We start from the raw sequence: 10386 nt of genomic DNA on the forward strand, positions 1-10386 counted from the left end.
ATAATGACAAAACTTTTCGATATAAAGCAATAAGCCAGAGTAATTATAGATATAAAGTGCCTTTATATATATATATTCCTTATTATTAGGCAGGCAGTTTATATATATATAAACTTCTGTACGTGTGTTTGTCACCTAACTCCTCCTAAACAGCTGTACCGATTTGAATAAAATTTTGTGTGTCATATACACACATTCAATGGGTTCCTGGACGTTTTGAAAACACAATTGAACAAATTAAAAAATGTTTGTGTGGCAGGACGACGTCGGCCGGGTCAGTCTTTATAGGTATATAAACATAAGTCTATACCACTATTCTATATGCTAGATTTACATATCGGTCGATTAACGAGACGACTTTTCATTAAATGGCTATTTCTCAAAAATAGTCATTCCTCGAAATAGTCATTCGAAAGAAATATTCAATGAATAATTCGATAAAAAAATTAAAACAATTTCGATTAAATATGTTATGAAATATTAAAACCTAGCGTTGCTATGTCATCGTAATTGCTCAATTTTTTTAGATAATAGTACAATTTTCCTTAAACTAATTTTAATTGAAAATTCAAACTTTATTGAAGAATTACATTTAACTACTAACATCCAGAGTTAAAAATTAACGATTAAAGGAACTTACGCTAAGTTTCTTTCATCGTTTTTTTAGACAAGTTTCATCATCGTTTCCCAAGTTTTCACATTCTCAAGATTAACTTTTTTTTATAAAAACTTTTGTATATATTAATTTTAGAAATAGAGGCAGAGTACGATATGCCTTCCTATGAACACTATACAGTCGAGTAACCGACGATGTTTATGTTATGACTATCACAATAACTCACTAACGTGCTTATATTTTGAATAATCTGAATTTCTGAAAAGTCGAGATGGCCTAGTGGTTAGAACGCGTGAATCTTAAGCGACGATCGTAGGTTCAAACCAGGGCAAGCACCACTGAATTTTCATGTGTTTAATTGGCGATTATAATTCATCTCGTGCTTGACGGTGAAGAAAGACACCGTGAGGAAACCTGCATGTGTCTAATTTCGTTGAAATTATGCCACATGTGTATTCTACCAACCCGCATTGCAGCAGCGTGACGAAATAAGCTCCAAACCTTCTCCTCAAAAGGGAGAGGAGGCCTTAGCCAGCAGTGGGACATTAACAGGCTGTTACTGTTACTGTACTGAATTTCTAAATGTACATAGAATGTACAGAATTGGAATACAAGAGAGCAACGAAAAAATCACCTCTCAATTCTCATCATCATCATCACCCTTTTCGCGTCCACTGCTGGACATAGGTCTCTCCAATGGCACGCCACTGAGCTCGATTTTTAGCTCTTAATCTCCAACCGCTGCCAGCCACCTTGCGTATATCGTCAGCTCTCTCTCCTTTTATGGCACACACCTCTCAATTCTATCTATCCTAAAACTAGAATAAAATCAGAAGAATAAATTACAATTACAAAAAAGTATATCCATGAACCGTTTAAGCCGAGACATGTTCAAAGAGCTTGAAATTAGGAGGATAATTTGTTTCGTAATCTAGCGCAATAACAGTAGATAAATGAATTAATGATCTTATCTAACGTTATTTTTTTGTATACATTACGGCCGAGCGATCAGCTTGTAGTGCCAGTTTAAGAAAAAAAAATAGTAGTATTGCACGATATTTACTTTCATATATAAAGCTCTCGCAATCAGCTTGCGAAACCTCTTAAAATCTGTTACGGTAAAAAGTCCCGATCGCAATTGAAATCTTTTCACGCGTGATATCAAAGTCTGTCAGAAATGGTATTAAACGTAGGTAACAAAAATTGTTAATAGATTAAATTAAATTTTACAATCATCAACTTCATATTTAATTTATGTGATTCTTCTTATTTATTTTTCTACTATTTCAAATAATATATTCCCAAAGTTTAACATGAAAAACAACTTACCTAAATGTGTGTTAGTATAGGTTAACGCTATGTTTTAAAGACTATACTACATTCCGCCCGCGGTTTCGCTCGTATGAGGGTTCTAAGGTGGCCTATGTCATTTTCTGCGAATGTACATATAATGTACAAAATCAGAATACAAGAGGGCAACGAAAAAATCACCTCGCAATTCTTCTAATGAATTGAAGAACAGTATGATTTCTGTTAATTTTTAAAAACCTTTTTTTTTCTAAAAAACCGAAACTCAAATTTTTAAATATTTTAATTATATTTGTGTTCAGCGTGTGTAAATTAGGAAAAAAGTTACATTAGCTGAAGAATACTTTTTTGAAGTCAAAATTTGTAGACTAGTAATTATTTAATTAACTTCTTCGTTAATTATTTAACTTAGTGAACATAGTGTAACATAGTACCACTGGTGGTAGAGCTTTGTGCAAGCTCGTCTGGGTAGGTACCACCCACTCCTCAGATATTCTACAGCAAAACAGCAGTACATGGTATTGTTGTATTCCGGTTTGAAGGGTGAATGAGCCAGTGTAATTACAGGCACAAGGGAGATAACATCTTAGATCCCAAGGTTGGTTGCGCTTTGGTGATGTAAGCGATGGTTAACATTTCTTACAATGTCAATGTCTATGGGCGTTGGTGACCACTTACCATCAGGTGGCCCATATGCTCGTTCGCCTTCCTATTCTATAAAAAAAACTATATTATTGTTTTTTGTCAATTAACTAAAAATAAAACCTTATTTTATATTTATAAAATATTGTTACTTGCTTTATTTAGCAAAAAATAAAATAGCAATATTTTTTAAATAAAGATAATTAAGAAAATATTTTATAACCTATTCTTAAACGTAATTAACAGCTACACAAAATTGTATAACAATCGGTCCAGTCAACAAACATACAAATACCCAATTTTTTGCAGATATAGTATCAAGATTAATTGCGTCGACGTTAAAATAATCGTTACCATGAACAAGTTGAAGTTTGAAACAATGTCAGTATCGAAGGTTAGAAGCAACACCAGAGATTACTTAGCCGTAACTTTTTATTGGCTTCAGCATTTCATAGGCTTCATAAAGGTTATTGAAACGAAGGTCAGATAGATTTATTGCTGTAAGAACGTATATAGTTAGTTACCGAATATCAGTTAAAGTCAGAAGTCTTATAAAAAGAACAATAGACCATAAAAGTTTTAGCACAAGGAAATATAAAAAAAATGTCACAGTTACTACTTCCCCGACGTAGACGCTCGCTAATAACGGATTTTACGCAAATCTTATCCAAAATGCGTTTTTCCTCTTATCTACCCGTGCGAAGCCGGGGCGGGGCGTTTAGCTAGTAGTTATAAAATCTCTGTCAACCTAATCAGACTAGATCTAATTTTACGCGGTGTCATGGCTTTGTGCAAGCCCGTCTGGGTAGGTACCACCCATTAATACATATTATACCGCCAAATAGCAGTTTTTATATAAATATGGCGGTGTATCAATAAAAATTACCTTTTTATCAACAACCATTACTTAATAATCTCTTTAGCGCATTATCTAATCTTGTTCATTCTTATTCGACTTTTTTTTAAAAAAAGCCTGGATTAGTTATTTGTTTCAGAGAAGAAACATGACAGTGTCCTACTAAATTCACGTAATTTTAAGGCGTTACTGGAAAAAATTACAGCCGCTAAAGCAACTCGTGAATTTATTAAATACGAAGGGGAAGGTGTCCTTGACCAGCGCACTGCGCGGCGTTGGTTTGAAACATTTAGCAATGTAGATACGACGTTGAAAAGAAAATAGGGCAACCATTAATGGATATTGATGAGGTTCTGCAATCAGCTGTTGAGTCATATCCATCTACAAGTACTCGCGAACTTGCCAGGGAGAGTGGTGTGTAGAAAGATACTTTAAGTAGCCTATCTACGCTCCATGGGGAAGGTGAAAAAGAGCAGTAGACTGGTCCCTCACGAACTTACTCCTCAGCAAACTGGTAAGAGGTTAGCAATTTGTAAAAAAATATTTAAAACCATTCTAATATGAGATTTTAAAGGAAGATTGTCACCTGTGATGAAAAGTGGTCTTACTAGTGAAATTCGAATACCCGTGAGTATGCTAGATCGCTCAAACTGCTTTTCCGGTTGCTTCAAGGGGGAAATTTGATAAAAAATCCATGCTTTGCGTTTTTTGGAATTTTGAAGGTGTTATTCATCACGAATTTGTTCCTGATAGATGCTCTATGAACTTTGAACTCTACTGCGAATAACTAGATAAATTGTACGCCAAATTGTCAGAGCATAATCCTGCTTTGACCAACCAAAAAGGAGTTTTATTCCAATAAGATAATGCTCGTCCTCACACTTCCCGTCGAACCAAAGAAAGTTTGAAGAACTTCGTGCCTCTCGAACTCCTGACTCATCCACCATACAGCCCACACCCCGCACCATTAGATTACTACTTGTTGAAAGTTGAAATTGCGGTCCAAGAGTTCTTTGACAGCCATCCCAAGGAATGGTATCAGCGTGGGATCGAGCAATTGGCTAGCAGATGGCTAATGATGGTTGATAACAATGGACTTTATTTTGATTATTAATTGTATTTTATATCAAATAAATAATAATACAAATATTTGGTTAAAAAACGGTCATTTTTTTTATACATCCCATTAAATATATCCTTGAAGCTCAGCACAAGTCTGGTGAATACAAATTAAGTAATGGATGACTCTGTGTTTAACTTAAAAATTTGAATGACAATGAGTAAAATGTATACCAAAATACATAAACATAAATAAGAATAATTGAATTTCGTAACGACGTGTTTAATTAAAATATTTATTATAACTCACTATTTCTTGATTAATACAACATAGAACAAGACCGGTGTGATATTAGTTAAAGTAAAGTAAACTTATAGCATCTGAATGTCCCACTGCTGGGCCAAGGCCTCCCCTCCCTTAATGGAGTAGGGTTTAAATCTAATTTGATTAATTTTATAGCGTTATTATTACCATATAAATCTTACTAAATGCATACTACTAAATACCATCTGCTTAAAAATAGCGTAATTGTTGTGCTTATTTATGGCATGTAGATTCCATTTAAAAATTCTTTATTGAATAGGTTCATGTTAAATTGACGCGTAGACTTAAAAATAGGCGTAAGGAACGTTTATTAAATACATTTATTTTTCTTAGAAATTTGTGAAAGTAAAGTTGAGAAATGACTTGTGAGAGCTAATAAAACAAGAGTAGTCGAAATGTTCTTTAGGTTCAACAGGAAGACCAACTTAAAAATATAATAAAAAAATATGATGGGCTGTAGATTATTTTTTGGCTGCTAGTTTAATAAATAAGGAGAATTGGTGCGCCTGTGGGGAGGCCTATGTCCAGCAGTGGATAAATGTGGGCTGAATATGATGATGATGTTAGTTTAAGTAATCTCTTGAGGCGGATTCAAGAGTTTACTTAAACTAACAAATCTTTATCCTAAAACTAGAATATAATCAGAAGAACAAATTAAAATTATAAAACCAAGACATGTTCATAGAGCTTGAAATAAGGAGGATAATTTGTTTCTTAAAGTAGCGCAATAAGAGAAGATAAATGAATTAATGATTTAATCTGAGACATTATTTTTTATATATATAGCGGGTGCTCAGCCTATCCTGTCCTGTCCTGTCGCTACCATTAAATCTGTTACGGTAAAAAGTCCCGATCACAATTTAAATCTTTTCACGCGTGATATCAATTTGTGTCAGAAATAGTATTTAACGTAACCAAATTGTTAATAAATTGAGTTAAATTTTACAATCATCAACGTAATATTTATTTTATGTAATTTCTTATTTATTTATCCTACTATTTGAAATTTTTAGTTTAACATAAAAAACAACAAACAAAAATATTAATATAATAAAGTTATTTAGGTAATTTTAAAGGTGTGTTAGTATAGATTCACGCTACGTTTTAAAGACTATACTACATTCAGACCGCGGTTTCGCTCGTATAAGGTGCGCGGTGTAAGGTGGCCTATGACCTTTTCTGCGCGTTTGCCAAATTTCATGATGATCGATAGTTCAGACATGAACGCGTAACAAACGAACTAACAATTTGTTTGTTTGTTAATTTATTTCAATTTCGCATTACTATCAAAATTATAAGGATATAAACGAATTCTAAATAAATAAAATTCGAAGTAATTTTACAATTTAATTGAAAGAAAAGTGTTTTAAATTTATATAATTATTTATTATGATAATCATGAAAATATATTTTTGATATAAAATTATTATAAAAACGTTAAAACTTGTACCATATCGACGGATTTTTAAATTTAGGTCAGATATAATCACAGATTACATAAATCGGTTTAAATCTATGGATGAAATATACCAATCGCCGACTAATATGAAATTTACAGTTCAGTAACCGTTCATACGAGTAAATGATCTTCTATTGAATACAAGGCTTAATACCATTCCATTTCATAAATTTAAGGGCAACTTGTGATATATGGAGATCATATATAATAACATGAGAATACAAAACATTCTATTCTGTAAGCAAATACGCAATTTAAGTTGGCCGGCTTAAAGTCAGATACTTCGAGATATTCGCATGCGCTACATATTAAATCAAATTTATTTTATTCAATTAAACTACAATAAAAAAAAATTAATATTTTAACTATACAGAAAGCAATTTCAAGCGAGAACACACGGTGAGAAAATCACAATTATTGTTCTTAATCCGTTATGCTTTAAGCCGAGCTAAAATCATCTTCCAAAAATAATTATTTTAATGATTAATTGTAATAATGAAATGGTAAATTATTAAAATATTAATATTTTCCGATATTTTATCATATAATAATAAAAAAAAATATGATCTCGCGCACTTACAAATTTTCTGACCGGCCAACTAGGATCGCGAGTTTTGTTTATATATAGCAATATATAAATAACCATAACGATATTTTGCATATATAACTATAAATATCTTAAATTCTATGAATAGATACTATTAATATATTGTGGTTATTGCATATATATTTTATTTATAATAAATTAGTTTTTGCTAATCATATTATATATTATTACATATTGTTACATAAGCATTTTTTAACTTGTTACAAAAACTTCATTATTCATTTAATCATAGCTATTTAACCAGCTGACCAGAAGATATTTACAAATTTAATCACACTTACTATACATAAAAGTTTTCCGCATTAGAACTTGAAATGTCTTATATATTTCCTGATAGTTAATAAACTGTTTAATTCAACTTAGCCTTAGTACAATTAACTTAATATTTAGAATCATTACTACAATACTAAACGTAGAACCTTGATAACAGAGCAACATACAACGAAAAAAAAAATTAGGACTTTCTATGAACATGACAATACCCAATACAAAAGTTAATAAGAATACGTTTTTAAAGTAGTGAAGCAATTATTATATTGTGACTGTTTAAAACAGCCTACAAATAGCTTCACCTAGCGTTCGGATTTGCAAGCGATGCATTTCAAATGATAAATGAAAACGCTTTTTAGAACAACATTTGTAAAAAGTTTAAATGAATGTAATTCACTTACCAACCTGGCGATCCCGCTTGTGTATCAGCAATGAAATTCAAACTTTATCATTTATTCATCACATTTAAAAACCGTTCTAACGGAATAGTATATATATATCGATACAATTAATTACGCAACGATTGTAAAACAAATGAATTCCCGTTAAATATACACGTAATTTCATACATACAATTTTTTATTGAGGTTTACTTTGTTCTAAGGGTAACCGGAGTTGGTAGACTCGTGTGTGGAAGCGACGGGCACCGTCTGAATTTTGGAGGGGACTGTTTGTTATCGACATTGCGCATGCGAAACCACCCTTATAACGCTTTCCAGCTATACATCTTGATCTGCGTTATAGAGAGTTATTTATTGCTGTGTCGACACAGAGTCTGTGTGTGCTAGAGTTTGAGAAGAGAACTGTTCAAGCCGCTTTCATATTTTCAGAAGACTTTACGTTAACGACATAAAAGTTATATTCGGTTGTTAATTGCGATGAAGCGAGCGGATTGTATACTATAGCTGCGAGCGATATAGATGAGCGACACATACAGTTGTCCAATGGTTTATTGTTGTAGTTATTTTATCTAACAATAGTAGTGTCTCTTAGACAATTATCTAATTATTTTAAGACGTATTTTGGATAAGTTCCAAGATTTAACCATGTAACATATGTATTCAGGTCTCTAGCACAAGTTACCACATTCTTTACTTTTCTTCTGCAAACAAAATCTGTCATTTCCTAACTGTGAAATAGTTTCGTTAAATGATTGTTTATTTATTTAATATTATTTTATTTAGGTTGGTAGAGTGGCACCTGATGGTAATCACCACTGCCTATAGACATTGGAATTTTAAGAAATATTAAACATCCTTGCTAATGCGCACCAAACTTATGAAATAAGATGTTATGTCCTTTGTTCTAACGGCTCACGGATCACCATAGAACCACACGTTCTATTGTTGCTTAAAAAAATAAGTAAAACCTGCGATTGTACCTCTGGTCTAAGGCTTCCTCTTTTCGGGGATGGGGGAAGATGTGGAGCTTATTCCACATTTCTCCAATGCAGATTGGTAGATACATATGTGGCAGAATTTCAGTGAATTTAAACACATGAAAGATTCATTCCCCACCGAGCGCATGAATTGAATGAATTATAAACACAAGTTAGGTACATGAAAATTTATAGGGGCTAGACAAGCATCTATGATTTGTGGTTTGGTTTGGTTATCGGTTAAGACTCACGCGTTCTAACCATCTCGGATCGAACCTATCTATTAATTCATTTATGTCTATTATTTTCAAGTGGAGTTTTTCTAAAAGAAAATTATTTTTTTATTCATGTTTTACTTATTTAACACTACATAATTCGCAAATACCATTGCTGTTTTCTTATAGAATTACTAGTTGGTTTTTTTTATAGAATAGGTGGGCGGACGAGCATATATGGACCACGTGATGTTAAGTAGTCGCCAATGCCCAAACATATTGGCACTGTAAGAAATTTTAACCATCGCTTACATCGTCAATGCGCCACCAACCTTGGGAACTAAGGTGTCATGTCCCCTGTGCCTATAATTACACTCGCTTACTCCCACTTCAAACCGGAACACAACAATACTAAATACTGCTGTTTTGCAGTATTGCTGATGAGTGGGTGTTACTTACCCAGACGAGCTTGCAAAAACAGCACGCCAAGGTCGAATTGGTATTGGAAAATCAGAATTTCTCAGAATTTCTCAGACTTTCGATTTTCCAATACCGGGAAGTAGCTCAAGTGAAAGAAGTAGTTGGAGGTAGCTCGACGGACATATATTACCTGGTGATAACGAGTTTACGTACCATCAGTTTATATATAAGATGTGTTTGATTTTATACTGTTGAAGGGAATAATCAATACTAACTCTCACTTACATTATATGTACTGATCGAAGCATGTTTCTATCTTATGTGGATTACTCGCTTCACAAAAGTTGTTTTCTACGTGACAAAATATAATGTATGAGATGTTCAAGATAATAAGAAAAGCTATCGAAGTTTAAAAAGTACTTAGCATTTGTAAAAACTTCAGTTACATTTATTGTGTTACTAGTTTTCAGGCTTTTTCAGGCTTCACCCGCGTATTAGTGGGGATGGAAGGTATTATGTATTCAAAAGTAGCTTATGTCCTTCCTTGGGGTTCAAGCTTGCTCGATACCAAATATCATTAAAATCAACTTAGTGGTTTACCCGTGAAAGCTTAACAGAACGACAGGCTAACTATTATAGTGAATAATATTATTATAGATTTACTTGAAATTCATGCGATATAAATATTAGGTGATACCTACGAGAAATATGGAAGACGTTTAAAGTCATTAAAAAAATAAATAGGAAACAGAAAGTCTAACTGTTATGGTTTTCCTATAATTTGAATCCGTATATAATATCTTTGGTCTCATTCTTGTCTTCTATCTGCGTATAACCCCATCATCGTCTACTGGCAACAGTAACAGCCTGTTAATGTCCCACTGCTGGGCTAAGGCCTCCTCTCTCTTTTGAGGAGAAGGTTTGGAGCTTATTCCACCACGCTGCTCCAATGCGGGTTGGTAGAATACACATGTGGCATAATTTCAATGAAATTAGACACATGCAGGTTTCCTCACGATGTTTTCCTTCACCGTCAAGCACGAGATGAATTATAAACACAAATTAAGCACATGAAAATTCAGTGGTGCTTGCCCGGGTTTGAACCCACGATCATCGGTTAAGATTCACGCGTTCTAACCACTAGGCCATCTCGGCTTTTTTTCGGCGTCTACTGGCAAATATTGGTATATTTTTCGATTCGAAGGTGATCTAGCGTAATTTAAGAGTGTTG

The 10386-nt window shown here is 33.1% G+C and overlaps 1 protein-coding gene across 7 annotated transcripts in view; it reads right to left on the minus strand.

The window, feature by feature from the left end:
* Nucleotides 1-7778, minus strand: part of LOC126781286 (sodium bicarbonate cotransporter 3) — a 70025-nt gene extending 62247 nt beyond the window's left edge. For 6 of the 7 annotated variants that reach the window (XM_050506186.1, XM_050506187.1, XM_050506185.1 and 3 more), the window contains exon 1: nucleotides 7544-7778. The gene's annotated coding sequence lies outside the window, so the exon portion shown is untranslated. The remainder of the gene's footprint in view (nucleotides 1-7543) is intronic. The other variant, XM_050506183.1, reaches the window with a different exon arrangement.
* Between the last annotated feature and the right edge of the window lie 2608 nt (nucleotides 7779-10386).

The sequence above is a fragment of the Nymphalis io genome, chromosome 3 (genome assembly GCF_905147045.1).
Source record: "Nymphalis io chromosome 3, ilAglIoxx1.1, whole genome shotgun sequence".
Taxonomy (NCBI): domain Eukaryota; kingdom Metazoa; phylum Arthropoda; class Insecta; order Lepidoptera; family Nymphalidae; genus Nymphalis; species Nymphalis io.